Below are 13,017 nucleotides of genomic sequence, written 5' to 3' on the forward strand. Positions count from 1 at the left end.
TTTGCTTTGTCAAAGACCAGTTGGTTGTAGGTATTTGAGGTTATTTCTGGATTTTCTATTCTGTCCCATGGTCCACGTGTCTACTCTTGTACCAGTACCAAGCTGTTTTAGTTGCTACAGCCTTATAGTATAAATTGAAGTCAGGTAATGTGATGCCTCCAGCTTTGTTCTTTCCAAAAGTAGCCTTTACCTTAAAAAAAATTTTTTTTACTCAATGTTCTTTTCAATAATTTTAAAAAGTAATATCAATTAAGGAAAGTTTATTTGTATATTTTTAAAGGAATATACTCTATTTCAACCAGAGTTTACTGAAGAACATAATTCTTAGATAACTCTTTTTTAACATCTCCTTTTAATTCATTTTAATGTTAAAATTGTTTCAGTCGGACACAGTGGCTTACAGCTTTGTGAGACCAAGGTGGGAGGATCACTTGAGGCCAGGAATTCAAGACAACAAAGCAAGACCCCATCTCTACAACAAATAGAAAAATGAGCATGATGGCACACGCTTGTAGTCCTAGCTACTCAAGAGACTGAGCCAGGAGAATCACTTGAGCCCAAGAGTTCGAGGCTGTGGTGAGCTATGATTGTGCTACTGCACTCCAGCCTGGGCAACAGAGTGAAACCCTGTCTAAAAAAAAAAAAGAATTTAAAGATGGTGTCCTTGGCAGGGAGAGGAGCTGTTGAGCTGCAAGCAAATGTTAATCAGTACGTTGTTTTTGTTAGAAAAATTCCTTGGACTGTGGCGTCGAGTGAGCTGAGAGAACACTTTGCACAGTTTGGCCATATACGAAAGTGCATCATACTCTTTGACAAAGAGACTGGCTTTCACACTAGGAATGGGTTGGATTCAGTTTTCTTCAGAAGAAGAACTTCAGAATGCACTACAGCAGGAAAATCATATTATTGATGGAGTAAATCTCCATGTTCAAGTTCAAAAACCAAAAGTTTTGTGAGCATCTGATGAAGAGAAAGGTTTCTGAGACTATGCCTGCCTACTAAATACAGTTAATATAACTGAGAGGAAAAAAAAACTTTCTATTTGATCTATTATTTCCAGCAAGAACAAAAAATTATGCATTGTAATTTAAATGTTAAAACAGGAAACAATGCTAAAATCAATAAATTTGTTTTTCCAGTCATGTCAAAATTCTTCTTTCATAAAGAATATTTACCAGCCAGGCTCGGTGACTCAGCCTGTAATCCCAGTGCCTTGGGAGGTCAAGCGAGGCGAGTGGATTGCCTGAGCCCGTGAGTTCAAGACCCGCCCGGACAACTTGGCGAGACCTCGTCTCCACAATAAATACAAAATTAGCCAGGTGTGGTAGCACGAACCTGTAGCTCCAGCTACTTGGAAGGCTGAGGCAAAGGATCGCTGGAGCCCAACAGGTCAAGGCTGTGATGGCCGGGAGCATGCCACTGCACTCCAGTCTGGGCGACAGCGTGAAAGGCCAACTCTAAATAAATAAATAAATGAATGAATATTTACCAAAGTAATTTGGCGGTTGCTTATTTTTCAATAAAATCACAATTAACTCTGAGACAGGAACTTTGAAACAACATTTTTGTAGAATTATATAGTTTTTATTATTTCTGGATATTGACATGATAAATAAGATACAAAAGGCTATAGCAGAGATCCTATCAGAACTGGCAAGATATTTGGGGGAAGATCTAGATTCAAAGTCTGTGTCTTAATCTACTCAGGCTGCCATAACAAAATACCATAGACTGAGGGGCATTTATTTCTCCCAGCTCTGGAGGCTGGGAAGTCCAAGATCAAGGTATTGATAAGGTTTATTTCATTCTGAGGCCTCTTCTCTTGGCTTGTGGGTAATCACCATCTTACTGTTTGCTCACATGAACTCTTCTTTGTGTGCAGAGAGAGTAAGGTCTGGTATCTCTTCCTCTTCTTATAAGGACATTAATCCCATGACGGGGGCTTTGCCTTCCTTACCTAGCCTAAACCTAACTACCACTCACAGGCTCCATCTGCAAATACCATCACATTGTGGGTCAGGGCTTAAACATATGAATAGGGGAGGGAGTATACAACTCAGTTCATTAGAAGATATTTTTACTAATTTATTAAAATAAATACTAATAAAAACAATAATTTTAACACATAACACAGATGATAAGCATTAAACACAAGCCTGATAGAAACAAATGCTTGTCTTATTTGTAAAATGCTTAATTCTTCAATTAAATGTATATTCAGTAAGTACTTTATTATGATATTATTTAGTTTGAAGCTGGAAAGTTTCTTAAACATTATCAAGTTTACTTTATCAGATAAGTACCTCTATTTCCAAAAATGTAAATGACTTGTTCAGGGTCACATGGATAGTAAAGCTTTGGTAGAGTCAGGGTTAGACTTCAGATCACTAGTTACAAGACCCAGGGCTCTTTTCATTAAGTCACACTGCATAATATATCCTCTTTTGTTTCTTATTCTTTTGTTGTTGTTGTTGAAGAGTTTAGCATGTACGAGGGGGTACCCCCCCCCCCAAATAAACAGAATTATCTTTTGGAGGGCAGGCTTCCCCCGCTAGGGAAGTATTCTTGGAACCCACTGGCATCTGTGTACCAGCTAGTGTTGTTATTAGAGGCTAATTTCAGCTTCCGTGAATTTTTTGGAGAGTCTTTGAATATGTTTGCACATTTTGTAATAGATGATTTACAATGCACCTGCCCACATCACACTGAGTGTTCAGCAGTTTTTGACCAAAAACAACTTAACCCCCATACCCCACCCTCTTTATTCACCCAATCTCTCCCTGAGTGCCTTTTTTGTTGTTGTTTCTGTGGATGAAAAAAGTCCTCAAAGAGAAATGTTTTGCCGATGTGGAAGAAATGAAACAAAAAATGGCAGAAGCAATAAAAGCATCAAAATCGATGAGTCCAGAAACTGTTTTGATATTGTGAGTAGAGCTGCAACAAGCATTCGTGTGCAGGTATCTTTTTTGTAGAATGATTTGAGTTCCTCCATGGGACCAACCATGCTACCCATCGAAACTGGACTAGATTTTTAAAATGTGGCACATATACACAATGGAATATTATGCAGCCATAAAGAAGGACAAACATATGGACTTTGCAGCAACTTGAATGAATTTACAGTCAATCACACTCAGTGATCTATCACAGAAACAAAGATCAGAGTACCACGTGTTCTCCCTCATAAGTGGACCTTGAACAATTATCATAGTTCTACAAGACAGGGATTGGCAGTAGTGGGAAACTGCCAGGGGATGGAGAGAGGGGTGGAATTGGCAGTTGAGGGAAACTGCTAGGCGAGGGAGGAACACATCTTAACAACAAGGGTACCTGCATAATCAATGTTTGTATACCTAACCCTGAATTGGACCCCACATCTTTAAAATAAAAATTTTTTTTAATAAATTTTTAAAAAGCAAGAAAAAAAAACTGTTTTGAGCAGTGGAATAGTGTCTTGATAGGTGTATTGCATCAAATGAAAAGTAATTTGGAGGTGACCGAATTTTAAACATGTAAGAATAGATACGCAATTTTTTATTTAAAGATTCCTGGTTTTGGGGGGTTCCCCTTTTGTATATGACTTAAAGAATCAAATTGTTGAACCGGGCTCGGTGGCTCAGCCTGTAATCCCGCGCCTTTGGGAGGTTGAGGTGAGTGGATTGCCTGAGCCCACGGGTTTGAGACCTGCCTGGGCAGGCGAGACCTCATCTCTACAATAAATCAAAAAATCAGCCGGGCGTGGTAGCGTGCGCCTGTAATTCCGGCTACTCGGAAGGCTGAGGCGGAAGGATTGCTGGAGGCCAGCAGGTCGAGGCTGCGGTGGCTGGGAGTGGCCACTGCACTCCAGTCTGGGCGACAGAGTGAGACTCCAACACACACACAAAAAAAGAATCAAATCGTTTTACAAGGTTTATTTCACTAGAGAGGAGCTCTCTTTCCACTTCCATTTCCCACCACAAACTTCTTTTAATACTTTTTCCATTTTTTTGTGGAATTTCCCTTCACAAAATTTCCAACACACATACACACACACACACTGCTTCTTTCACCATCTCTCTAATGAGCATATACTGGGATTGTGCATAGATCAACATTCCATATTTTATCAGTATAACTGTGAAAACACTATTAAGTACTAAGATGTGTGGTACACTATTACAGCTCCTTTCCTCCGTAACTTTTTGTTTTACCTGGAGTTCATGTGTCTTGCTCTTCATTTACTTGGATTTTTAGGCATGTATCACTGATTCAACTGGAAATTCCTCCTCTCTTGTGTAAATCTTCTCTTGATGCATTCAAATGTGTAATCTATTTTACCAGTATTTTTCTTCTTGAAGTAATCTCCCTGCAAGCCTCTGGCCCAGGCTGATTGCTTTCTAGGGCTGCTGCACACCTGTTACTTTGGGACCTCTCTTCACCACCATCTTGGGATTCTGTTCTCTTTCACCCATGTTATACCCTCTGTTTCCCAGATCCCAGTCTTTCTCTTCTTGCTTTACTCCCCTCCCCTTTTTTGGTGCACAATCTATAGTTAGTGCTTGAGAAAGTATATAAATTATATATTTGAGAAAATATATAAATTATTTTGCTAAACCATTTGAGAATGTCTGCCACTTCTCTAAATATTTCAGCAATTATCTCCTAAAATAAGATCAATCTTCTGTATAAAATCATAATATGAATATCAAACTCAAGAAATCACTACCATCTAATGTGCGAACCAGATTCAAATTTTCCCAGTTGTCCAAATAGTGCCCTCTCTAGTTTTTTGTTTGTTTGTTTGTTTGTTTCAGTTGGAGTCTCACTCTGTCACCCAGGCAGGAGTGCAGTGGCATGGTCACAGTTCATCACAGCCTCAACCTCCTGGGCTCGGGATCCTTCTGCCTCAGCCTCCCGAGTAGCTGGGACTACAGACACACGCCACTCCTGAGTTGCTGGGACTACAGGCACCTGGCTAATTTTTTGATTTTTTGTAGAGACATGGTCTCTTTATGTTGCCCAGGCTGGATAACTGTTTCTTTTTTAACCAGGATCTAATAAGGAATCACGTATTTCATTTAGCTTTTATGCCTCTTTAATCTCACTCCCTTTAATCTAGACTTTTCCCCATCTTTCTTTATTTACATGACAGTGACAATTTTTAAGAATCTAAGCCTGTGATACAAATGTTCTAGAATTGACTATGGTGATGATTACACATATAGAGAATATATCATAAATAAATTGTACAATTTAAATGGGCAAATGGTATGATATATGAATCATATCACAGCAAACCTGCTTGTTAAAAAGGTGTCCCTGACCGTTTTGTTTTGCAGAATGTCTCGAAATGTGAATTTGCCTGATTGTTTCCTTATGGTTAGAACTGGGTTCCGATTCTTAATAAGTTACAATCAATCCTCCTATTTCCTCGCCTCACCATTACCCCCTCACCCAGAGATAACGATTTCCTACCATTCCAGAGTCTTTCAGGGACTCTCACATGTAAATCAGGGAGCTTCTTGTTTTTTCCTCTCTCTCCAGTTTGCCCAGGTCAGTCTCCCTATCCATCTGCTTTTGGTGGTGGTGGTGGTGCCTCTCCTGTCTGGAAGAGTTTACATCTTGTATGAAAGCTTTATTATTGTTTAATTAAAATTCCGGGAGGAAGCAGATATAAAATGTATGTGTTCAATCAGCCATATTCAACTGGAAGTCTTACTCATTTATTCTTTTAAATTAAAAGTTTATATTCCCACAGAAAAATTTCTTTAGAGACAATAGCAATTTATTTTGAATGATTCAACCAGCTATTCATTGTCATACTTGTGTGAACCCTAATGCATGAAAAACTACTTATGACTTTAAAAAAGACTCTTAGACCACTGGGAATTATGACCACTAAAAGTAGTTACTTCTATTCAGAGAAAATGGGACCATAGAACTGACAGAAGTTCACTAAATTATCCTCATCCTCAACAGTAAATTTAATACATGCATTTCAGAGAATATTTAGAAAAGGAAAAGCTCACCGAACACAATCCCCTAACATAATCACTATTCATATTTTTTGCTGTGAGTTATTGCATTTTCCCATCAGTATGGAAATATATGAGAAAGAGGGAGAGAGAAAGGGAAAGAGGGAAGGAGGGAGAATGAGAGAAACAGAGGGTAGTAGATCCCACCTGTAGTCCCAGCTACTCTAGAAGATCATTATATAAACAGATAAATGTTGTACATATTCTTTGGTAAGGTATTTGTTCAGATCTTTTGCATATATACATCTTTTTTAAACGAAACAGGGTCTCGGCAGCCTCAAACTCCTGGGCTCAACCAGTGCTCCCACCTTAGCCTCCAGTGTTGCTGGTATTATAGGACCACCTAAGATGAATGCCACCTCACCTCATACTTTTGCCTATTTTCTAATTGGGTTGTTTGCTCTCTTATTGTTGAATTTTAAGAGTTATTTGTATATTTTGGATAATAGACTTTTATCTGATATGGCTGTTGCAAATATTTTCTCCCAGTCTGTGACTTGTCTTCTCATTCTCTTGTCAGTGTTTTTCACAGAGCATGTACACTGCTTTTTAAATCTAAAAGCATATAATATATAACATGCATTACTTATGCCAATATAAAGACTTGGGCAATTTTTTTATTGTGGTAAAATATACATGACATGTAATTTACCCTTTAACTTTTCCTTAGGTGTACAATTCCATGACATCAAGCACACACATTGTTGTGCAACCATGAACATTATCCATCTCCAGAGCTTTTCCATCTTCCCAGACTGAAACTCTCTATTCATTAAACAATAACTCACCATTACCTGTTCCCCCAGTCCCTGGCAACCACCATTCATTTTCTATCTCTGTGAATTTGGCTACTCTAGGTACTTCATGTATACCTTTGTCCTTTTGTGAAAGCCCTTGCAATTTAACATTACGTTATTCAATGATAACTTAATATTGAACACACCACAGTTTGTGTATCCATTTCCCATTGTTGAATATGTTAATTTTGGTTCCAATTTTTTTGCTATGAGATTCACATATCTGTACATTATATGTGTTAGGTAACATTATACAATTGTAATAGATTCCTAAAACAGCTATTACTGAAAACAGATTATTTTAAGAATCTTAATAAGCCAGGCTCAGTGGCTCAGCCTGTAATCCCTCGCCTTTGGGAGGCTGAGGTGAGTGGATTGCCTGAGCCCGCGGGTTCGAGACCCACCTGGGCAACTTGGCGAGACCTTGTCTCTACAATAAAATCAAAAAATTAGCTGGGTATAGTAGCATGCACCTGTAGTTCCGGCTACTTGGAAGGCTGAGGTGGAAAGATCGCCTGAGCTCAGCAGTTCAACGCTGTGATGGCCGTGAGCTTGCCACTGTTCTCCAGCCTGGGCCACAGGGTGAGACTCCAACTCAAAAAAAAAAAAAAAGCCTCCCAACGTACTTTGCAAAAGAATCTTATCAATTTATGCATCCACGAGTGATGTAAGACAGTACTTATTTCACCATACTGTCACCATATTATAATCACAAGTCTATGCTAATTTGATCAGTAAAAAAACAAACACAGAAAAAGCATCTGTTAGTTATTATATGCCTGTGATGCTTCTGAGATTGACTGATTTTTCATGTTTATTAATTGAACTTTCTCTTTTGTGAAATGTTTATGCATATTCTTTCTCCATTTATCTAATGTATTCTTAATGGTTTTCTTACAAATTTTTATAAAGCTCTTACATAACAAAAATAGCCATCTTTTGTTTATCATACTTCCTGTAAATACTTTTTCAGCATGTTTGCTTTTAAATCTTTGTTTCTTTTTTTAACATGGAGGGGTTTCCAGGAATTTTTAAAAATAGGATACACTTAGGAGAAAAAGGATGGTCATGGTGAACTTTCGAATTCTCTTTCAGGCATGTGACTTCATAGGACATTAATTATTCATTCCTAAGAGAGTAAAATTCTCCAAGATGAAGTTTTCTACAACTAAGCCAATGCTTTTTCATAATATTTAAAAACAAATTGGCAATTAACCTTGTACAATCGAGAAGTGATGTCAGATGGCACTTGCAGTGAACACTGTTTAAAAGTCAGGCTGCTCCACTCAGTACCAGCTGGAACTACTCTGTGGAATAAAATGTGTGTTACTCTTCTGTTTTCAATGCCAAGTACAATTGAGGTCATTATTAATTTGTAGCACAGACTTCAGAGCAACTAACAGACCATAACCAAGGTGTGCAATTCCTATATTGTGAACAAAGCCCAAACAAGTGGAGTTGTCACTGATTTCCATATACGGAGCCTTACTTTTCCATACTTTGAGAATAAGCATCTTTTCTGGATAGGCCAGATAACAGAATTTAGGGAAGAAAATAAAAGAAACCTTACAATAAAAAATATAGAAGTTATTGCAACCTTGATCAGGTCACAGACAGTTCTAGAACATTTGCTTATGCACCTGGGCATTTATGAAAACTACAGGAAAAGAAAAGCTGCATTTGTTGTGACAGTAACACTCCACTTTGCTTTGTAAGAGGAGCGAGTCTTACCATGGTTTCTCTGCCCACACCTGACATTCACGGGCATTTTGCAAAGGAAATCAGTGAGGATGAAATTTAAGACACCCAATGTCTGCATGACTCAAAAGGCAAAACTAATCTCAGCTTCCTCCAATACCCAAATTGGAGTAAAGTTGTAACTGAGTTTACAAATAACAAGATGGATGATGCTGTCACGGTCATAGTCCTCACAGTTTCTGAGATCTGACAATGTGAACCAAGTCAAAGCCAGATGTACCACTCTCCCGTACGCTCAGGGCTTGTAAAAGTGCAAAACTGAAAAGGTTCCACCTGTGTCCAAGAAGCAATAGGAAAAGATGAATTGATTTTGTTTTTGCAACAATGCTAGAATCTTTGCTTGTACTTCATAGTTTATAAAGCAACCTTCACATAAATACCTATCTTAATTCATTTAAACCTTGCTACCACCTTGGGGGCTAGATAACTCTGTATGTCCCTTGTACCAAAAGATGCCTTACATACAGTAAATACTCAATAATTGTTTTTTGCATAAATGTGTATATAGGTGAACTTGCATCTTTTTTTGGTTTTTTTTTTGAGTTGGAGTCTCACTTTGTCGCCACCCAGGCTGGAGTGCAGTGGCACACTCATGGCCACTGCAGCCTCAACCTGCTGGGCTCAGGTGATCCTTCTGCCTCAACCTTCCAAGTAGCTGGAACTACAGACGCATGCCACCATGCCTGTCTAATTTTTGTGATTTATTGTAGAGACGAGGTCTCACCAAGTTGCCTGGGCTGGTCTCAAACCTCCAAACTCAGGCAATCCTCTTGCCTCGGTCTCCCAAAGTGCTGGGATTACAGGCTGAGCCACTGCGCCCGGCCTGCATCTTCAAATTGATCACAAGAATAGGTGAGGACTGGGTGCGGTGGCTCACGCCTGTAATCCCGGCACTTTGAGAGGCCAAGACCGGAGGATCATTTGAGCCCGGGAGTTCGAGACCAGCCTGGGCAACTTGGCAAGACGTCATCTCTACAAAAAACCAAAATTAACCAGACATGGAGGCATGCACTGGTAGTCCCAGCTACTTGGGAGGCTGAGGCAGAAGGATCGCCTGAGTCCAGGAGGTCGAGGATATAGCGAGCTGTGATTGTGACACTGCCCTCCAATCTGGATGACAGAGTAGTGAGAACTTGACTCAAATAATAATAATAATGATAGGTGTACCATCACACCTCAGATGTAAGGAAGTAGCAGTGGTTTGTTATTTGACAATTCACACACATGCAAACACACATACACACACACACACACACACACACACACACACACACACACACACACACAATAGTATGATGCATTCGATGGAAAGAATTGATTACATTTTACTAAACAAGCCACATTCGTTACTATGACTTTTCTTCACTCAAATGCAACCAATTCTACTTTTTAACCCTGTAACAAGGTCTTCTGAAAAATATATATTTAAAATCAGGTGATTATAAGATAGAGTATCTGGCCCACTAGTTTTCCTTTGCTTGACTAAGTTGTAATGAGGAAACAGAAAGTTTTAGAAATGCATCAGTGCAACATGGTGCTCCATTCATCAAGATTTACCATAGTGATTCAAGTAGGGCCTAAAGGGTCAAGCTGGGGGAACTCTTGCAGTCCAAACATGCTCTACAACCATTAATTCTTGGAGCACAAAATTGGAAACATGGGAGTTTACAATGACTTCAATGGGCAAAATGTGTCTACAAAAGGACACACATTTGAGAAAAATGAGGGAATCTTATACCAAAATGTGAGCAAAAAAGTATTAAAAGACAATGGTGTCTGGATACAAAATAATAACATCAGATAATACATGGAATCCACAAGACAAACAAATGAGAAGGTCTTAGATATTAAGAAAAAGTTGGCTGGGTGCATGGCTCATACCTATAACCACAGCATTTTGGGAGGCTGAGGTGGGAGGATCACTTGAGCCCAGGAGTTCGAGACCCTCTTGGGAAACATAGTAATACCTCATCTCTACAAAAAGTCAATTATCTGAGTGTGGTGGCACGGGCCTGTAGTCCCAGCTATTCAGGAAACTGAGGCAAAAGGATCACCTGAGCCCAGGAAGTAGAGGTTGCAGTGAGCCGTGGTCAACTCACTGCACTCCAGCCTGCACAACAGAGTGTGATGCCAATCATTAACAAAATTTATTTTATGTTATAATTTATTTTGCTCAATATTTCTCACAGGGCATTTCTTTAATCCTTCCATTATACATACTGTACTTTTTTTTTCCATTGAGGCTTTTTATTTGTAAGTCTGTATTACATTCCTAGAAAAAGACTCCCAGAATTTTCCCTCTTGTTTTTGTCTTGCTTTTATGTGGTCCATGATGCCAGTTAAGGTCGTCAGTACAGTGAAATCAAACTACTGGGATGGGAGCAGATTATTCATTTATTTTTCTAGATCTTTAAGTTGCACGTCAAATTTGGGGCTGATCACTCCACACTTGTATAACCTACTTCTGAGTTTCACAATTTTCTCAGCTCTGAGATCATTCATGATTTCAAATTTGCCAATGCAGTTATCCTCCAGCAACAGTTAGAAACCGGTTGGTGACTTAGGAGCACAGCCAAATAAGAACCTGTCCTTTGTCTCTCTTCTCGGCTCTTTGTAATACTCTTAAGAGCATCAGCCAGGACTTCATACACATCCTTATGGCAGCACGGAAAGAAAGCAGGGATGCTGTAGTATTTACAGGGTTGTCTCTCCCACAAGGGATTTAATTCCTGGCATTTAATCAAGCATCATTCGTCATGCAGTCTCAGGAATGGGGACATTAAAGATGATTTTTTTTTTTTCATTTTAGACAAGAAGTTTGTTTAAACAACAAAACGCTTGACTTGAAAGGAAAACTATCTAGGATTCTTTTTTTTTTAATCCCTAAGAGTAATTTATCCCTACTTAAAGACAGATTGTCCTACATGTAACAGCTACATACAAAAAAGTTATAAAATCGTCATTGGTTTTATAACGATACATGAAAAACATTAAAATTCTCCAATTGAACAAGGTATGCAAGTATTTTTTGTGTGTTGTTGTCTTTTTGTTAAAACAGTGAGAGCAAAATAACTTACTGTAATATAAAGATAAGAGCTGAATGAGCATGCCACTAAAGGAGAAAGGGGGTATTTTCACAGAACCAGTATTTGTTCCCATCCCATCTCCACTTGATGTCAATCAAAACATACCATTGACCATTTAGTTAAAAAAAAAATTGCAATATGCGTGTGCACATACATCAGTTCGTTTATGTACAATAAAGGAATGGGGAAGGGGAAATGAAAGAATAAAGAAAACTAGACTGTAGTAGTCAGGATGTGGTGGAACCAAATTGCAGTTTTCTAATTGAGAATGTAATCTTGGCCTGTAAGAACAGAGTTCTGGAGTAAAGAAGCAGGTTCCCTTTTTAGTAGACACCTCCTGTCTGCCGTTGGAACACATCAATTGTATCTTCATCCTCCATTTCCAACTGTGCAGGTGTGTCTGTTTCATCGATTGGCTGCCTGCCAAATCGGAATCTGATCTGCCTCATTGACAAACCCTGTCGTTCACAATAGGCTTTCATTAGTTTACTAAGTGGTGTATGCCTCTTAATCTTAAACTGCACCACAGATCCATCCTGCCCCACCACCTTCAAATTAATATGATCGTTGTTCTGTCTTGACTCCTTCCTTGGGCTTTTTGTCGGCCACGGCGAGCTCCAGAGTCTCCTCAGCAGCCGCTTCACAAAAGAGGTACCAGGTCTGCACCAAACAAGCACACAAGCAGCACTAAAGATGATTTTTTTTTTCTTTTTTTTGAGTTGGAGTCTCACTCTGTCGCCCAGACTGGAGTGCAGTGGCCGCTTCCGGCCACCGCAGCCTCGACCTGCTGGGCTCCGGCCATCCTTCCGCCTCAGCCTTCCAAGTAGCCGGAATTACAGGCATGCGCTACCACGCCCGGCTGATTTTTTGATTTATTGTAGAGATGAGGTCTTGCTGCCCAGGCGGGTCTCGAACCTGCGGGCTCACGCAGTCCACTCACCTCAGCCTCCCAAAGGCACGGGATTACAGGCTGAGCCACCGAGCCCGGCTCTAAAGATGATTTTTTAAAAAAAAGTTTATTGGGCCGGGCGCAATAGCTCAAACCTGTACTCCCAGCACTTTGGGAGCCAAGGTAGGAGGACTGCCTAAGACCAGGGGTTCAATACCAGCCTGGGCAACTTGGTGAGACCTCGTCTCTACAATTAAAACAAAAAATTAGCCAGGCGTGGTGGCTCGCATTTTAGTTCCAGCTACTTGGAAGGCTGAAGCAGAAGGATCGCCTGAACCCAACAGGTCAAGGCTGTAGAGGCCGTGAGCATGCCACTGCACTCCAGCTGGGGCAACAGAGTAAGACTCCGACTCAAAAAAAAAAAGCTAGCTGAGCTCGGTGGCTCAGCCTGTAATCCCGCGCCTTTGGGAGGC

General features: G+C 39.8%; 2 pseudogenes; one reads left to right on the forward strand and one right to left on the reverse strand.

Annotated features, from left to right (window-relative positions):
* The first annotated feature begins 655 nt into the window (after positions 1 to 655).
* On the forward strand, positions 656 to 956 carry LOC103266221 (annotated as a pseudogene).
* Positions 957 to 11,579: 10,623 nt separating this feature from the next.
* The window catches only part of LOC103266232, a 3,248-nt pseudogene continuing 1,810 nt past the window's right edge, over positions 11,580 to 13,017 (reverse strand).

Source organism: Carlito syrichta, unplaced genomic scaffold, assembly GCF_000164805.1.
Source record: "Carlito syrichta isolate Samal-C Ts95f unplaced genomic scaffold, Tarsius_syrichta-2.0.1 Scaffold99436, whole genome shotgun sequence".
Classification (NCBI taxonomy): domain Eukaryota; kingdom Metazoa; phylum Chordata; class Mammalia; order Primates; family Tarsiidae; genus Carlito; species Carlito syrichta.